Source organism: Adiantum capillus-veneris, chromosome 18, assembly GCF_014529385.1.
Source record: "Adiantum capillus-veneris isolate H3 chromosome 18, ASM1452938v2, whole genome shotgun sequence".
Taxonomy (NCBI): Eukaryota; Viridiplantae; Streptophyta; class Polypodiopsida; order Polypodiales; family Pteridaceae; genus Adiantum; species Adiantum capillus-veneris.
The window spans coordinates 34,720,485-34,741,080 of NC_140948.1; positions in this window are offsets into that span (position 1 = coordinate 34,720,485).

Sequence of the window (20,596 nt, forward strand, 5' to 3'; positions counted from 1 at the left end):
AAGCTTCATCATCTCCCAAGTATACATACCCAAAATTACCTTTGGTGTAGTCTTGGAAATGTTGCTTGTGTGGTGTCGCATGGAATGAAGCCCCGGAATCTACTATCTAGAAATTAGACACATTGTCTAATGAGAGAATTAGAGCATCTTACTCTACTTTACTTGCCACATTGGCCTCCGATGTTGGCTTGTTGTCTGGACACTCTATCTCCTTCTTCTTCTTGGACCAACAATCCTTCTTGACGTGGCCCTTTTTGTCGTAGTTCCAACATTCAAGAACTGACTTTGTGCGTGACTTGCTCTGCCTTGAGAGATCACGACCCTTTTGGTTTTTGAACCTCTCCTTAGGCCTTCCTCTTGTTTCCACTGACAGTGCAACACTTGATGATTCTCCTGTGCTTCTCCTTTGTATTTCCTCGCTTAGGAGAACACCCACAACATCATCAAACTTAAGGTATTTGTGCCAGAAATAGAATTACTTATAGCCATCATAAGGCTGTCCCAACAATCCGGTAGAGATGATAGTATAAGAAGAGCTCGCACTTCGCCATCATCGAAATTGATTTTCACCGATCGAAGTTGACTTATGTTTGTGTTAAAGACATTTAGGTGTTCTGCAACTGAACCATTCTCTGCCATCTTTAGATTGAACAAGCTCTTCATAAGAAATACCGTATTGCATGCCGATGGTTTCTCGTAGAAGTCGTCAAATGACTTCATCAAGTCCTCCGTGGTCTTCATCTCCGAAATATTGAAGGCCATCGTTGACGAATGTGAGTAGGATGAAAACACACACAGCGCCTCTATAATGACCCGAAACACACTCTTGGGAAGATACACACACACACACACTAGGGGGCACCACTCGGCTTACACAACACACCTGACCGAGATAGGAAACACACCTATGGAGTGAGAGGAGAGAAACTATCCACTTGCCCACTCCACACAGAGACACACACACACACAAACACACCCAAAAAACTCATCTGAAAAGAGGAGAACTTCTGATGTTTAGATACAAATGAGCTTGGGCCAACACCAACGGGCAAATAGCTCACACAAAATGGGTAAAATATACCAGATACAATCACAAATTGGAGCAGAAGCTTCGCTCATAGGAGAAACTTACACAACAAAAATAGCAGAAAAAGAGTGAGAAATTTGGCAAAATGGACAGTGCCATCGCGTCCGGAACGGCCCAAAACCCCAGTCTACAATGTCAAAGTGCTCAAATCCGACCTCGGATGAGCAGTTTACGGCCAAAACAGACTCCAAAAACCCCAAAAACACAGTTGCGGCTGTTCCTCCTCTCTTCTCCACGTTTTTTCTGGTCTTCTCTCTGTATTTATAGTTCCCACACTTCACTTTATTACTTGGGCACCCTTGGCCTTTTAGTTGACCTCAAACGGACCCCGAACAGGCCAAAAACTGACCTCACAATGCATAGTTGTCACCTTTTTGCATCATCCGCACACCTGGCACTCAGCTTTTTCCAGTAATGCATCCCTCCACCACGTGAAGTGGCCCCAAAATATGGTCCTCATGATGACCTTTCTGCATAATTATCACAAGAAAACATCCACGTTGTGTCCGTACTCATCCATGTGCAAGTATTGACCCCGTTCGGCCTCTTGACGCCACTAGATGCCATCTGATGCACCTGCTTACCTCATGTCGTCGGCCCGCGGATAGATTCCTCGAGAATTTTTACGCACTACCAACTCCTCATTATTGTAGAAAAAACACACTGGTACTGGTAATAGTGAAAATCGATGCGCTATGTACATGCTGTCCTACCTGTACACATGTGGGCCCCACATAACCACCTGGCTCTGGAAAATGGGCAATCCTTTATTCGATGCACCATGCATGGATATGTACATATGAGCAATTCCTTGCTCGAAAAAACTCCTGACAACGCCAAGCTTAACCGGATTGTTCCCAATGCCTTTCGATCAAGGACAATCTATGCTTCATCTGCCATTGTTGCGGGCTTCTTCACAAGACCGCCTAGTGGCAAATAGAGGTCCTTCTGGTAGAGATAGTCTTCAATCTGCATCTTCCAATGTTGGTAGTTTTTGCCGTTGAACTTCTCAATCTTGAGCTTCCCTTCCTCCACCATAACTCCCACTCAATTCAAGGAATCCTTTCCTTGAGATAATTTAGCTACGAGCAAACCTTGCTCTGATACCAGTTGTTAGGAAATAAAACGTAGCTAAATAGATAATTGAGTAGATTACTTAATGGAGAGAGACAGATTTACATACACGAGATTATAGAGTAGAGAGAGAGAGACAGAGATTACACACGATATACGTGGTTCACCCAATGTGGGCTACGGCCACGGGAAAGCAACCACTCAATGGCTTTAGTACTTCAAAACAAGAAGTAGTTTACAAAGGGATTATACCCTTTTGGAGCTCCCGCCTTGCTTCACTCTCACCACCTCACACCCACCTTGTTGCATCAACTTCACACTCTGAAATGTGTGTAGAAATGGTCTCCTTTTATAGGCCAAAAGGGCTTCCCTCTCTCATGAGAGGTAACCATGTGTAGCCGTCCTTGTGTGAATAAGTCCAAATCGGACCCTCCAATCCGCCCATGTGTGGCTGCCCTTGTGTAGACAAATCCGCTTTTGAATTCGGCCACCACCGGCCACCAGCCATTGACTTCCGACCACCGGCCACCGGCCAACTGACCGGTCGATTTCCGACCACTTTTCGGCCGCCGTCCGTCCATAATATTCTGGCGAAAAGGAATAATCCGGCGAGGAAAAAAAAAGTCTCCGGGGCTTCCGCCTCTGAGGCCCCTAAAGTTGCCCCTGAATCTTGGCCATGAAAATTTTGGTTTCCGGCGAGTGATTTTCCTTCACGCACGATGGCTTCTCCTCATAATGGGGGCCTTACAAATGTGCACTTTTACCACAGAAAATTACAAGGGGTAAATCAGGCTCCATACTTAACAATATATGCCTATTGAAGAGGCTAGTGAGCTTGACCGTTTGCTCACCTTCTTTGCTTGAGACAATGGTTTTCTCTTCGGTGGGAGAATCTTGTGATCTCAATCATTGTTTGCCATAGTTCTGGCATGGATATGGAGATGCTTCAGGTTAGAGATGGTTCTCGCTCACGATCGTGATTGACATATTGGCACCGCGGCCATGATGGACATATTAGGCACCGTTCCTTCAAGCGTATGAGGGAGTAAAAGAGGCAGATGCATGGTGCTACTATGAGGATATATACTAGAGAGTATGCATGTGATGGGCATGTCACTTTTGAGTTTAGCTTGCCTTCAGACTACTTTGTGTCTTGGGATAGCACATTGTCTACGCTCTTTCTACTAGACGATCATGTAGTTTTTCACGTGACGCCACGTCGTGATTTGTTTTGCTCTTTCTCTAGTGGGAGACTTGGTTGTGTGTAGTTTGCTGATGGTTCAACATATGACATAGAGGGTCTTGGAGATCTATTCATGTCTTTACCTAGCAGTGCATTGCTTACTCTACAAGATGTACGTTATGTACGATGGCTCAGCCAGAGTCTCATTTTAGTGCATCAATTGCAGAGTAGTGGACATTGTGTATTGCTTGGAGAGAGGTCATTTCAGATGCATAGGTGATCACTGGTGATTTAGCCAGAGGTGCTAAGAGTGGTATGGTATTAATACCCTTTGCATATTTTTGACACACGAGGCAGTGTAGTCTTTGTGTATTTGCAACCATGTTTGGAGCAAGAGACGAGGCGTGTCTCTTTTGCAAATGTGCTGCATGGAGATCAGGTTGTGCATTTGTCTTGTGGTGATATTCATGCAGACAATGGTATCTCTGGGGATGCATAGCTTGGTTAGTCATCAGTTGAGGTGACATCAGTTGAACCAGAGACCGATGCATTGTTCTATGATGCATTTGATACGTTTGAGGGTGACAATGTCCTTCAGAATGCTGTGTGTGATTATAGTGGTGTTGATTTTTTGGTTTGGCAGTCATTCTCGTCAGATATGACTTTGCCAGACGATGATGACATGGTGATGCATAGTTAGGTGGTTCCTAATGAGGATGCATATGGCACTGAGGTTGCTGACAGGGATAGGTTGGCACACTTAGTGCATGTTTTGTCAGCTTTTGGGTCTTCATGTCTGACCTTTTGGTCTCAAGACCTGATCTTTCTTTTGTGGTTGATGCGTTTGCAGTGGGAGTTGTCAGTTGTGCGATGACTGACACCGGCATTGTGCATTGTGGAGCCATGTAGGTTGTCACTCACTACCTACGTCAGGAGTGTCATGGGGGCTTTAGCCCTAGTGGTATGCATGTTTCATTTTCACTAGAGCGGTTACAGATGCACTCAAGTGTTTGGAGTGAGCCAGTGGGCATAGGTTGAGAGCCATCTTCTATCACCTCTTGTATATACTAGTTGTAGGCTAGTCCTCTTGCCACTTATAGGCACACAACCTTTAGTGGGACAATGCTAGGTGAAGCTGGTGTGCCTCACTGTGCTTTTCCCATGTCCGCCAATAGTGTCCAACCGCCCACATTTATCTCCTTATCCTTTATACATACAAAGAATAAGGATCCCTCTCACTCATTCTCACATTGTGCTCATACAGTGAGATTTGGGAGCTCCACCCCACATCCCTGTGTCGTGCACTCTCTCTTGCACTCTCTCCATCTTCGTTACACACATGTACACCCATGATCCATTCCTTCACAATGCATCCCATGTCCTAAGGAAGCAACATATACAATAGAATTAGCTTCTACCAAAGGGTGAGACCTTTGTACAACTTGCCCCCATTTCCATTGTTATGAGAAAGAGGGAAAATTTCCAAGAGGAGAGAAAAAACACTATAAAAAATTAGGATTAGTAAAGTCCCTTAATTAAATGGCCCATGATCAAGAAAAATGAAGACCACACCCAAAGAAGCATAGGACTTAATGTATGCAAGTAAACCAAGCAATAGGGAGTTTCATGAGTCAACAGAAAGTACATTTAAGACCAACAAAGTGCAACCAATCCCACATGAGGATGTTGAAATAAGCATAACCAAAACAAAAGTAACTAGTTTTAAGACCTTAATTCTAAGTCCAGACAAAAGTGTTACATCAAATCTAGAGGGTGAGATACACCTGTAGCAGTAAAAAAACGTGATGTTATGGAGCACTTTCAGCCTTCAAGGTAGGTCAAGACTAATCTCCCTCTCCCACTTCCACAAAGTCAAGTCAAACCAAGCTTGTCAAATATGTACCCGTAAATAGAGAGTGTATGTGTCTACAGTCACTACAAGAATGTGAAATTCCATTCCATCAAGACAAATCATACCATAGCAATAGAGCACGTATGCAGGTGAAAAAAGTGTGTGTGTGTGTGTATGTGTGTGTATGTGTGTGTGTGTGTGTGTGTGTGTGTGTGTGTGTGTGTGTGTGTGTGTGTGTGTAGCTTTGAAACCCAAACCAAATTAGGAAATCATACTGACTACCAACTTACCACCTAACAAGAGCTCATCAGCCTACAAGAGGACCTCCATCAATGCACTATTGACACAATAATTGGCAAGGGTTACCATTATTGGTGCATATATCTTAGCAAAAGATCTTATCATAATAGTATTGTGCAGTAGTCCATCATGGGAGGGAAGCATGTCGATAAGGAGAGGAGTATTGAAAGTCGACATTGAGCAAGATGCGAGCATCACATTATGCAAGCATGGTTACGGATTAGAAGAATTCCAGGAAAAGAAATATTTTCTACTAATTTAAAGGTGGTAAATTCATAATTAAAACTAGGTAAGTAAGGGACAAGAGGCGAGTCACCCAGGTTGGGCAAGTGCAAGGTAACCAATCCCAAAAGGTAAAGTAACATGACTACACCTAGATAAAGGGCATGATTCTAAATTCTGTTAGAGCCAAGAGACATAAAATCTATAAAGAAGGAATAATATCACCATGTTATGCAACCCACCATTACATCCAATGAGGATTTTCAAGGTATAAACTCATGGTAAACACCCACAAGACACTATATCATCAACTCCACTATGCATAGCTAAAGCAAGAATTATTCATTGAGGGAAGTGCAAGGTATAGACTCAAGGTAATCACCCAGAAGACAAGATAACCATTTTCTACATCAGTAGCTCAATTGTATGTGTGTGTAGCTAGATGAAGCAAGCATAGCCAGATGCAGTGACTAAGTTGTGTGTGTGTGTGTGTGTGTGTAGCCCTCCCCCAACCCTAGGAGTAGGTCCACATGGTGGGAGGTAGGTCCCACCATGTGCGACCCTACCCCCAACTGAATTAGAACAAATGAGTAACAAAAAATTTCAAGGAAACAATATAAAGAGTTCTAAGAGGTATTATCATGTGTAAAAGGGTTACCATGTGGTAAAGTGGTGCACTTAGGGATTATATACAAGCATCATTACTATAGTCAGGTACTAAGATAAAAACTCTTACCATTGTTCACCAAAGCTGAATTGATAATGTGTTCAAGTAGATAGTTGCCAGTGTTTTTATATGAAAAGCATCCATTCTCTTTAAAAACACTACATATTAGTTTGACATCTTTAGATATTTAGTATAGTTTTACAAAACTATGTTGCATATTTATTATTCTCAAAATGGTACTTTAATACATCTTGTTGACTAAAATATAGACCTAATGTTTCTTAGGGTCCCATGGTAGAGGGTCTAGCCTGCCTACACTCTTGGTGATTGGCTACAATTTTTAGGCCTTCTCAAGGAGGTATAGAGCATCCAGCTACTACAAGGCATGGGGGGGCTGCAGATCATGTGTTAGGATATTACAAAGGCTATACTTGTTGAGTGGCATACCCCTCTTGAGGTAGAATCTCCTAGGTGAATGAGGGAATTCACACGTTTGGAGGTCCTCATTGTAATTAGAGCTTGCTTGGAGTCAGTACCCTACATGTGTTTTGAGGTTCAAGGAGAGGGCCTCCGTCGACACAAAGTCTAAAATTGAGGTGCCACAGGTTGCAGAGTGTTGTTCCCAAAGGATCTATGTTGTGGGCATATGTGGGAGGACTTGTGTCATAGATCCCGACCTAGCAAATCTTGAATAAAGACACTGGTGGATTTGGGCTTTGGATAGCTACCCTCTGAGCATGGAGTGAGGCTCGCCTAGTTGCAACACTTCAGTGGCACGAGGAGGGTCTCACCACTAAGTTCTTATCAGGATTCTAGGAGAAATTGTGGGACAATAGATAGCCAAGCTGGGTTACTATGTTTTAGTGACTAGTTGCACACAAGGCTTTAGCAGTTGGGAGTTGGTTGGTACATAACAACTTCTTGGTAGCATGTACACCCTATGGCCATCTAGTGGAGGGTCAGCATCATTGTTTGTGGATGTTTTGAAGTGCGCGAGTGTGTGTGCAACAATGGAGAAGATAGAGAGAATAGAGGAGACACAAGTTTTGGTGGACTCCAAACACAATGTACTCAGCTTGAGACAGATAGACCAATTTCTTGCATCTGTCTCACCTAATGCGCATGCCAAGGATATGGATTGCTTCACCTATGTCTTTCATTTCAAAGTTTGCGTGTAACTCTGACTTCAAGACTGAAATCTCACCCGTGCATTTCCTGGCAGTTATCATATCATCCACATAAAGGACCAAAATCAGCAAACTACCATCTTTTGCTTGCTTAGTGTAGAGGTAATGGTCCATGTTGCTACGTTTGTAGACTTGAGAGAGCATGAACGAGTAGAATTTATGATACCACTCCCTTGATGACTATTTTAGACCATAAAGAGTTTTTCTAACTGACACACAAAGTCTTCATTGCCCTTTTCAACAAAATATTCTAGTTGCTACTGCATATATACTTCTTCTTGAAGATCACCATGCAAGAACACTGTCTTGACATCCATTTGGTCAAGGTCCATGTCCTCTTTAGCAACAAATGCAAGTACACACCACAAAGTAGTCATTTCGACAACCTGAGAAAAGATCTCATCAAGTCAATACCCTGTTGTTGCTTAAATCCTTTAGCAACAAGTCTTGCCTTGTACTTGGGTTTATTATCATGAGGTGTAACTTTTTGCTTATACACCCATTTGCATGGTGATGCCTTTTTACCTTTAGGAAACCAAACCAAATTCCAAGTTTGATTCTTATGCAACGAGTCCATTTACAATTGCATAGCTTTCTCCCACTTGGATTTATTATCATGAGGTGTAACTTTTTGCTTATACACCCATTTGCATGGTGATGCCTTTGTACCTTTAGGAAACCAAACCAATTTTCAAGTTTGATTCTTATGCAACAAGTCCATTTCCAATTGCATAGCTTTCTCCCACTTCACCTTGCCATCCATTGACATGGCTTCCTTATAGCAGAAGGCTCTCAACAATCTGTCAAAATATGTAGTCCAATGAGGGAGTAAACCTATCAAGAGGCCTTGAAATCCTTGTAGAGTATTCAACTCTCTTTTGATGCCTTTGGAATCACAAAATTTTTGAAAGGCTTTAGTGACATACTCACCACCATTGTCTGACCTTAAGCACTTGACTTCCTTGCCAGGTTGATTCTCCACTAATGCCACCAAATTTTGAAATTTTGAAAGAACTTCCTCCTTCTTCTTGAGAGGATATACCCACACTTTCCTTAAGAAGTCATCGATAAAAATAAAAAAGTGCAATGAACCTCCCATGGATACAATAGGCATAGGTCCACATACATCACTATGCACAAATTCTAACGGCTCACTTTTTTGAGTGCTTTCCCTTTTGTGTGGTGACTGTGAAAAGTATGAGAAATTGAATCCAAGAATGTAACCAAAGCGAGACAAGATTTTCATTCCCTTTTGAGACATATGTCCTAACTGGAGATTCCACAAAGAAACACTTCGCTACTTGGTTACATAGATTACATGGTATTTAACATAGGATACATGGAGCATATACAAAGTGCTAGACTTTGAACACTTTTTAATTTCATTATTTTGGAATTTATTTGAAGTGTGAAGTATTCAAGTTAAACACATGAAAAAGTTCCTTCTTGATCTTAAAAAGTAAACCCAACCCTTTTTCAAAATCATCCATAAAGGCATCGAAAGTCTATTACCCCTTTTGATGCAAGTGGTTTGAAAAATATTCAATCCAAGTAACCAAACTAAGCTTACAATTTATAAATTTTAGTTCATTCTACCCAAATTGTTGAGCCCACTGCTTTGCTAAGCCCAAGAATGGTTAGCACTAGGTTTTGAAATAAAATTTCATGTACAGTTTTATAACAATGCTCAAGATATTGAAAGATGATCTAATAGTTAAGTAGGCAAGCTCTATGATCTTAGTAGGCAAAGAGGGAGGGCCAAGAATCCCATTTAGCGGCCAAACCATCATGCTAAAGACAAATGGAATTATCCCCAAGGCCAAAAATGGAGATACAATATCTACATCTACATTAAGCACCATCTATAAATCGAACAATATTTACATCAAGTGTTTCAATAATCTACAGACATTTGCTTGGACAGTCAAAGAATATGGACTTTAATAACCATCATTGAGCCAGTCAAGTATCAAAAAGTGGGATCATAACTACCTTTGATTATCAACAACAAAGTAGTTTTTATTGATCACGGCAATGAGAGATAGGTAGGAGGGTCAGACAAAAGGCATATTAAATACTTCTTGTACATACGCTCAATCAAAAGGCAATTAGAGTAAATGAAGTCTAAATCTTCAAAGAAGGATTTGTTATTGATGCTCAAAATATAATCCATATATCTTTATGTATGTTTAAACTTAGAGAGTTTATGACAGGTTTTTTTATCTTTTAAGTTTTGAGAAACCACTCGTATTCAAAATAGGCTAAGCATAAATTGCACATAAGGGGTGAGCAAGAAAATCCCATAGGGATACCAAGGATTTGGTTGTAGCATTGGCTGCCAAAGTGAATAGAACAATTATCAAGAAGCCAAGTAATGTGATTACTTAGCCTTGGTATCCCATAGGGATAACAAGGCTTTGGTTGTAGCATTGACTGCCAAAGTGAATAGAACAATTATCAAGAAGCCAAGTAATGTGATTACTTAGCTTATTTTCATCAAATTGTAAGTGGTGAGAAGAGGTGGCTTTTTAATCCATCTAGGCTTATTTACCAGAGAGATATAGGTAAAACCTTTTAAACGAGCATTTTCAAACACAATCTTAATCATTTTCTTCAAGACATTCGTCAATCCTTTATCCCCAATAAGAGGTATGTTTTCATAACATCGAGTGATGTGCACAGATCCGAGGTGAAATGTTTGATCGAGGAAGTTAAGAGTGACATCAATAAAGTTTTCAACCAGCCAAAAGGGGTTACAATGAATTTTAAGAAAATCTGAGCAAAGTTTTTGTTTAACAACACACACTTTCTCAACTTTGAAAGGACAAAGTCGAGGCATATTGTGATGTCATTAATAATCTGGGTAAATATCCCATTAGAGGCATCAGAATCCAACAAAAATTATGTTTGTGATGTTTGTATATGGGAAAGAAAACTAGAAGTTCCAGGGAGTAGTAATATTATCAGTGACCTCGATCAAAGGAGAGAGGTTAAGTAGAGTAAATCCACCACTAGAAAGGCGAGAGCGAGTAGCTTTTCAAGCAAGGTTTTTGCAAATAAGAGTGGGGGAGTTGGCGCTTTTATCCAAATCAACAACAATCAATTCAGTGCGAGTTTTTGAAATTTCACACCCAATTCTAGTGTGATCCAAGAGCTCTTTGTAGACAACCAATTTTGAGGCAGGAGGGAAACTTTTTGAAAGAAACAATGATAAACTAAATTTCTTAAGTCCACTAGGATTGTCTTCTCCAGTCAAAGAGTACTAATAAGGTTAATTAGGTAGCTAAGTAAAGTTGAAACCGCTAAGTATGGGTTCTTTGGAAAAATAGGGATGCGATTCAGTCCTTTTTCCAAAAAGCTCTGAATGGTGCAATCATTAACCACATTTAGATCACAAGTGCAGACATGCTTGCCTAAATCACCAAAGTCCGTACAAAAATTAATGTATTTACTATAGGCACAATCAGGGATATTAGTGTGTCTAAAAAAATCATTGTTGTAGACTAGATTTTTAATTGGTTGCTGAAATGTCCAGCCGACTACAACATTGTCTAGTAGTTTATGGTTACCAAAAAGTAAGTCAAAACACTCACAAAATATTTCTTTTGCAGAAAAAATATCCAGAAGTGTTTTTGGAATAGACAATGTATGTACATAAGGTTTGATGCTAAGGTCCTCTTTCGAGAGATGCTTCCTTCCACAGGGGCCAAAAGGTACCTGCAAGGTATAGATGGCTACAAGTCAGAGAAGTGGAAGATGGGAGTCACTCTACCTCTACCTCTAGTAAAGCTGCGAGATTTTCCTCTATTAAAGTTAGAAGAAGAATTAGGTGTAAGGAAGGATTTGAAAGAGTTATTGGGGGTATTTATAGAGTTTAGTCTTTTCAAAGAGGGAGAATCATCATCCTCAATGCATGGCTTGAGTAATCCAGTGATGATTTGGACACCTTTGTAATTGGCATAAGTGGTAATATATGTGCATGTTTCATCTGATTTGAGTTCTTTAAGAATATCCAGCATGATAACCTGAAAGATGTTGAAAGCAATCTGAGCTATAAGTTGCTTGGCTTGCCCACCCAACCAAGAGCAAATGAGGGAAAGATGAAAACCAACAGGTTTATCCGAAAAGAGCTATTCCAAATGATTGAGAATATACTAGATAGCATGGTCAAACCACAGATACTAGATTCACAGGGGGCTTTGTGGTCCAAAAAATTGCATGCACACCTTAAATATGGCCAAAATACATTTCAAAAAGATTCAGTGTAGAAGTCTATGTTGATTTTTGACAAACTCCATACTTCCGTTTGTTCGAATGTAAAACCATCATTGGAGGGACATTTAGACTGGTCAACAAAGTTGAGGCTAAAGGGAGCTTTGATAAGTTCTACTTTGTCCAAGAATAGTCCTCCTTTTAAAACCTTGAGCTTGCAATCCTCCATCGTGGAAGCAGGTAGGTTGGCTAGGTAAACCCATGTTTCACTAAGGATCGGTGCTAAGAAGGCCTTGTTAGGGAGGACCCAAAGTTGATGCTCCACACAAACGATTCTACCTCAACCTTTCTAATTGGTAGAAATGGAAAAACTTTAGAAACCTTAGGTACCAACTCCAAAAGGTTAGAGTCATTGCGGGAGCAAATATTATTTTGAAACTCCTTGATGGCTTAGAGAGTAGCATTGTCTCTGCAAAAGATACCTCATGTTTGTGGGATAGCCGGGGTAGAAGGAGAACTAATAAAAGTGGGATTGAGGCCACAAATTTTTTTGAGAAAGTTGCATAGTTCAGCAACGGTTGAAGAAAATTGTGCTAATTCTTGGTAACATCTTTGTCATCTTTGTCTAGAGTGGCCAAGATTTTGACCCGGTCATTAAAAGACAACATATATAAAATAGAAGACTTTTTATCCAAAGATAAGGCTAATTCATAGATTAGTTGTGATGCTTCAAAACTGTTAATACAGCTTAGGACAAGGGAGGTTGCCACAAAAAGGGATTCAAAGGATAACATCAGGATTTCAAAAAAGTTGACGGCCTGTAACAAACAACATGTAGGGTTAGAAAGAGATTAGTTAGGGTAGGTGGCAACTAAGTTTTTGGCCTTTCTGAAAAGAAAGGGCCGAGTTCTATTGGTAAGGGTTTTTTTTGGGGGGGGGGTGTCTTTTAAGTAAAATCTAATCTGTCTAAAATTTTTCCATGCTTCTCTCGGTCCTTGATGACTCTCATACGAACTGCCGATTTGTATTGAGTGCGTTCCTGAAAGAACGTATATTAATCAAGGTTAGTAGCTTTGGATATCCATGTTACCTTTAAACTGACTAAGCCCAAGGAGTATGATAGTGGTGAGCAAGAATCCAGAATTATAGTCTAAGAGGGACCACCTAGCACTAGCCAACTTAAAACAAGAATTATGGACAGTGGGTCCAACTTAGCCCTATAATCCAAACCAGTCTCTAAAGCTAGCATCTTGGTTTTCCCAAAACCTTGGGAAAGCCTTGTGAATAGGATGTGTGTGTAGCTGTTTTACTTAAATACATAAGCACAAAAGAACTAAACAGTCCAAAAGACAACTGGCTTTAGACGTGACCAAGGGTAGCACAAAAACAATTCAGTCTTAGAATTATTTTTGTACATTGTAATAAGAATGAGGTCTCATTCTAGTGTAAAAGTAAAAAGGAGATTTTGTATTGTTTGCTACAAAAAGTAGGATTAGTCTGGTATATGAAGGATGGACAACAGGAAAGCCAAAGAGACTTCAAGAAAGGATAGAGACCTCACTTGCATCCATTCAAACAAGACAACAAATACGTGAGCCTTGAATGCATTTTACAGGTGTCAATGGACTATATCACTTGTTATCCATGTCCATCTTACAACATTTCTAACTTAAACCATTGTCCAAAGTAGTCACAAAATCCAGTTATGCCAGATGTAAAGTGTCTTGTTTTATTTTTTGTTCATTGTATAACTTGAGATAAAAAAAGGTCATCACTCCTTTAAGATCCAAGTATGTTATTTTATTATATGTAAGGTAATTATGTACCTGATTTATTTTTAAAACCTTATACAGCTATTTAAGTACATATCATTCTGATCGGAAGGCCACCACCTTTCGATCCAAATGTTATAGTCCCTAATTTGGTCCCCAAATTTTCTCCAAATTTTGAAAATCACCAATGTGTCGTTTGATTTCTTCTATCCTAATTCAATTAAAAAAACCCGATAAAATGGATGAGGTGACATTTTACAATTTATTTCTTACATATTTTTGTATCACATCACCATGTATTGTACATAACATAAAAACCAAGAAAAAAACTCCTTTTTAACAGCCTATTGGGCCAACCTTCAATGTGATGCCTCATAATCAATTGAGGTACCAACTATATCATTCATTTTCAAAATACTAAAGCGATACCACAACATTATTCGCTTGCAGTATAACACCCAATCAACTGGTAAAAGTGTGCCGTAGGGTCAAAAAAATGACACCATCATTATACCAACAACCCAACAATAAGTAGATATCAAAATGAAAATCAAGCCCATCTGACCGGATACCCTCTTATACAATGTTGCTAATACACCTTCACTATAAAAACTCTGTACAAAAATCCATTGTATAACCCGAAGACACAAGGGGTATATCAAATTTACCCCCCCTTTTTTTCTTACCCTGTGTATCAGGCGAGCTAGTATGAGTAAGTAGATGAATCCCCTTTGCTAGGTGCATCCTACCCCACAATGACACCAGTAGCTCAAACCACAGTCTGTAACTTTAAAACGGCGAGTCGATATAAAAAACATGAGCCAATATTTAGGCCTCAGAAGTTTTTGTGAAGTGTACGGGATCCAACCCAGTGCCATATATCCTTATATATCAAAAGATGGTCACAATACTTGGTTTAGGATAGCTCTTACAAAGTATATGCCAACCATGGAAAAATGATGAAATATCTATGACACTGAAGACAATAAACCATAAAATTGTGTGTTTTAGAAAAACCAATCTTATTCCGCTAAGTAAACAGTGAGAAAGACCAAGTTCCCCCTGTTTTCAACCAATGTAAAGTAAAAAGAACATCATAATTTTGTAGAATAAAGCAAGCTCGACAGTTTATCGACCTGAGAAGGTGCATCACGTTCAATCAACTCCATAGCACCATAGTAATAAGAGAGACAGAAAAGACCTCTCTCACAATTATCCCATACACACACAAACAACATAGATCCAAGGCTAAGTGAGAGGCCAAAGAAACCCTCACCTTCTTATATAGAAATTCCCACAGGTGAATGCGTCACATGGAAGATTCATTTGATCGGCACAATCTGCCCAACTCCCAAGGTCTAGGAGCACGAGCTGCAGCCACCACTATCTTCCTTTCAAAGGGGTTAGAGGTGGAGTATTAGTGAGTATGCAAGAGAATATAGAGATAGCACACGAGGAAGAGAGAGAGTCAATAGCATAGAGCGTGATGCTCCTTAATGAGCGTTTCCCAAATCAAGAGATAATAAGTGGTAAGCCAGATGTTATCTAAGGGATCGTTTCCCACGTATTCGGACATAGTCCATCACATCAAGGCTATAATCCCACAAGGACATAGTCCCATATGTGTTTAAGTAATGATGCACTTTTCCTAGTTATGGAATAATAGGAATGATGGTGAGAAAATCCTTATTCAAGGCGGTATGTGTCCATATTGTCACAAAGGTGCCAACTGTGGGTGAAAAAAACCTCAAAAAAACAAAGTAAAAGAATTAGTGTGTGTGTGTGTGTGTGTGTGTACACATGTATTGCAAAGAGAGAGAGGGAGTGTTCAAAATTTTTAGCATAATTACCAACAAATGCTTCAATTTTAACCTAAAAATGGAAAAGTATTTGGTGTTTTCTTTTCTTTCTCTCTCTCTATATAGATATGTGTTGTTGTTTTTAGAATTATACTTAGACACAAAAGAACATAACAATTCAAAATGCAGCTAGCTTTAGACAAAGGACAATGACTAGCACAAAAAAAACTCAGTCTTTGATTAATTTTTATACATCATAGTGAGAATGAGGTATCATTCTAGTGTTTTGTACATAAGATAGTCAAGAACAACTTATTTTGAAGTGAAAGAGGTCAGGTTCGACAGTGATGGATAACAGCTTAGCCAAAAAGATAAGATAGTCAAGAACAACTTATTTTGAAGTGAAAGAGGTCAGGTTCGACAGTGATGGATAACAGCTTAGCCAAAAAGATCCTAATTAAAGATAGATTCCTCACTTGCATCCATATGAACAAGACAACACGTTCGTTAGCTTTGAATACGTATTATAGGTGTCAACAAACCTATCAGTTGTTATCCATGTCCTACTTAAAACTTTTTAACTTATACCTACCATCCATGTAGTGTTAAATATCAGCAAGTATCCATTCTCAGAACAGTAAGTCACAGATGAAAGTGTGCATGCCCACCGCCCTAACCCAGGCAGCATACTCAATGAGTCAGTAGTAGGCCCATTGAGTGTGGGCCTACTGCCTCATCAAGTTGATGAGGATAAAATAGTCAAGTTTGAATCCAAAGAGTTGTATCATATCAAAAATTCCAAGAGTCTCATCGGAGCTATAAGTGACAATGTTAACAGAGAGGATTATATTCCAATCAAATTTTTAAGGCTTTGTTATCCAATAGAGAATAGTATTGATGTCGTTCATAGTCAGTCGTAGAAGTTTCCATGCTTTAACCAGTTTCTATGGATAGTCCTTGAACAAATCATCCATCCAAGAGTAGTTCTTTTATAGGTAAAATGTTCATAAAATCATAAGAATCAAAATAATTTACACAAGGTAATAAATTTTGGCTTAACGTGCAACCTAAAACCATCAAAGTCAAAGACTACAATAGCTGTGAGCAAGAATTTGATCTATAGACAAGGAACGACCACCTAATGCTTGTTAACTTAACAAGGAATTATAGATAGTGGGTCCATCAAAGCCTATAGACAAAAATCTTTAAAGCCAGAGTCTTGGTTTCCTAGCTTTCTAGGAGAACCTTGTGTTAAGGATGTGTGTGTTTTTGTTTTTAGAATTATACTTATACACAAAAGAACATAACAGTTCAAAAGGCAGTTGGATTTAGACAAAGGACAATGATTAGAACTAAAACAACTCAATCTTTGATTTATTTTTGTACATCATAGTCAGAATGAGGTATCATTCTATTGTTTTGTACATAAGATAGTCAAGAACAACTTATTCTAAAGTGAAAAAGGCCAAGTTCGATAGTGATTGGACAACAACTTAGCCAAAAAAATCCTAACTAAAGATAGAGTCCTCACCTGCATCCATATAGCAAGAAAACAGATTTGTAGCCTTGAATACATGTTACAAGTGTCAACAAACCTATTAGTTTGTTATCCATGTCCTACTTAGAACCTTTTTAACTTATACCTACCATCCATGTAGTGTTAACTATCAGCAAGTATCCATTCTCCGAACAGTAAGCCACAGGTGAAAGTGATATATGTGTGTGTGTGTGTATAGAGAGAGAGAGAGAGAGAGAGAGAGAGAGAGAGAGAGAGAGAGAGAGAGAGAGAGAGAGAGAGATATGATGCACAATTTTATATTAATAACATGGTTTAGTGTATGTTTTACTAGATAAACTTTAAAATATTAAGTGCAAGCACTCAAAAATGGCTCAAATTTATACTACAAATAGAAAAGTGTGTTCTTTCTCTCTTTGATTAGCAAAATTAGAGAGAGAGAGAGAGAGAGAGAGAGAGAGAGAGAGAGAGAGAGAGAGAGATTTGTGGAACCCTTTTGCATTTAGTGATCTCGGAGAAACCTTTTTTAAAACTCACCTCTCTCTTTCTTTACTATTGTTTTTGAACTTACGTTCTATTTGAAATAATAAGTTTCATTAAGAAGAAGAAGAAGAAGAAGAAGAAGAAGAAGAAGAGAGTTCTACGGTCGTAGGAAACTATCCCAAGAGACCTTAAAGATCTAGCCGACGAGGAGTTGAACTCAAGACTTGTTATTCAAGAGGGAAATGGCATAACCAATCTACCACACTTGGGTGATAGAAAGGTTATACCATTTTCCTCTGTTATAAAATAAGACGTAGCTAAATAGATAATTGAGTAGATTATTTAATGGAGAGAGACAGATTTACATACATGAGATTATAGAGTAGAGAGAGAGAGAGAGAGAGAGAGAGAGAGAGAGAGAGAGAGAGAGAGAGAGAGAGAGAGAGAGAGAGAGAGTACACACGATATACGTGGTTCACCCAATGTGGGCTACGTCCACGGGAAAGCAGCCACTCAATGGCTTTAGTACTTCAAAACAAGAAGTAGTTTACAAAGGGATTATACCCTTAATGGAGCTCCTGCCTTGCTTCACTCTCACCACCTCACACTCACCTTGTTGCATCAACTTCACACTATGAAATGTGTGTAGAAATGGCCTCCTTTTATAGGCCAAAAGGGCTGCCCTCTCTCATGAGAGGCAGCCATGTGTAGCCGCCCTTGTGTAGATAAGTCCAATCGGACCTTCCAATCCGCCCATGTGTGGCCGCCCTTGAGAAGACAAGTCCGCTTTTGAATTCGGCCACTGGCCCCACCGGCCATTGAATTTCGACCACCGGCCACACCGGCCATTGACTACTGGCCACCGGCCAACCGACGGTTGTTTTCCGACCACTTTCCGGCCGCCGTCCGACCATAATATTTCGGCGAAAAGGAATATTCCGACGAGGGAAAAAAAAAGTCTCGGGGGCTTCCATCCACGAGGCCCCTAAAGTTGCCCCTGATGTTTGGCCATGAAAATTTTGGTTTCCGGCGAGTGATTTTCCTTCACGCACGATGGCTTCTCCTCATAATGGGGGCCTTACAAATGTGCGTTTTTACCACAGAAGATTACAAGGTAAATCAGGCTCCATACTTAACAATCTCCCACTTGGAGACAGATCTTAAAACCAAACCTGTGACTGCTTTCCGTCCTGGCTTCTTATCCTTGAATGCCGATTGAAGATGAGCAAAAGCTCAACTTCTCCTTGTTGATCATCTTTGTAAACATGTCTGCAGGATTTTCACTTGTATGCACCTTTCTTAGCTTTAGCTGTCCCTCTTCCAAAAGAGTGCGTATGAAGTGATATCTCACCTCAATGTGCTTTGTCCTTGAATGAAAGGCTTAGTTCTTTGCAAGATGGATAGCGCTTTGGCTATCACTGTACAAAACACAATTGTCTTGTTTGAATCCAAGCTCTTCTAAGAATCTGTGAAGCCACAAAATTTCTTTGCTTGCCTCCGTCATTGCTACATACTCTGCTTCCTTGGTAGAAAGTTAGACCACTTCCTGATGTTTGGTTGTGAAAATTTTGTTTCCGGCGAGTGATTTTCCTTCACGCACAATGGCTTCTCCTCATAATGGGGGCCTTACAAATGTGCGCTTTTACCACAGAAGATTACAAGGTAAATCAGGCTCCATACTTAACATCCTCTTTTTATTAGCACACACACACCCACCCACCCACAGACCCAAGAAGAAGAGAGTTTTAACGTCGTAGGAAACCATCCCAAGAGACCTTAAAGATCTAGCCGACGAGAAGTTGAACTCAAGACCTATTATTCAACAGGGAAATGGCATAACCAATCTACCACACTTGGGTGATAGAAAGGCTATACCATTTTCCTCTTTTTATTAGCACACACACACCCACCCACCCACCCACACACCCGCAAAGAAGAGAGTTTTAACGTCGTAGGAAACTATCCAAGAGACCTTAAAGATCTAGCCAACAAGGAGTTGAAATCAAGACCTGTTATTCAAGAGAAACCAATCTACCACACTTGGGTGATAGAAAGGTTATACCATTTCCTCTTTTTATTAGCACGCACACACACACACACACACACACACACACACACACACACACACACACACACACCTGAGAAGAAGAGAGTTTTAACGTCGTAGGAAACTATCCCAAGAGATCTTAAAGATCTAGCTGATGAGGAGTTGTACTCAAGACCTGTTATTCAAGAGGGAAATGGCATAACCAATCTACCACACTTGGGTGATAGAAAGGTTATACTATTTTTCTATTTTTATTAGCACACACACACCCACCCACATGCACACCTAAGAAGAAGAGAGCTTTAACGTCGTAGGAAACTATACAATGAGACCTTAGAGATCTAGCCAATGAGGAGTTGAACTCAAGACATGTTATTCAAGAGGGAAAAGGCATATCCAATCTACCACACTTGGGTGATAGAAAGGTTATACCATTTTTCTCTGTTTATTAGCACACACACACCCACCCATCCAAAGAGTGTTACCATGCACCGAGCGATTTTTTCCGAGCAAGGACAAACCCGAGCAAGTGTTTGTACACGATATCGTAAATTTTATCATCAACAGAATATTTATCATTTATTATATATTCATGCACCATTATTACACCAATTGTCTTTTCCATGTCGCCTTGTCCTATCTATACTACAAGGCTCTGATTCTCATACAAACACGCCCTTCTTACATGACACGTCGCCGTTGACAAACACCATTAATTATGAAAGACTTCTTTTGTTACAATAAAATCATATTTTTTCTCAAATGACCAACATAGGTTTTTTTAAATCAATTTACAAAAACAACAACCAAAATTTATACAGTCCTATGCATAAATTTTTTAATAAAGGCATCGTCATAACTGAAAAAAGTTAGTTGTAAATATAAGATAAATAATTAGGATCTTTTTATCATACAATGTGACAACCTCAAAGCTTAGGGGCGTGGGTCTTCATATGAAGAGCTTTTTTCACAAAAGATTGAAGATGCTACCCCTTTCTATTTTGAATCATTGTTTGAAAAAGTATGGCATATGTCAAATATCAAGAAGGCCATAACATCCACCACTCAATGGACAAGCACATTAATATTGGAATATGCTTTACATGCTTTCTCATGTCGAATATTTATGTCACCACCAATTATAAGAGTCAAATTATGCTCCAATCTATGAAGATAAAAGCCATGCCCTAGTCTA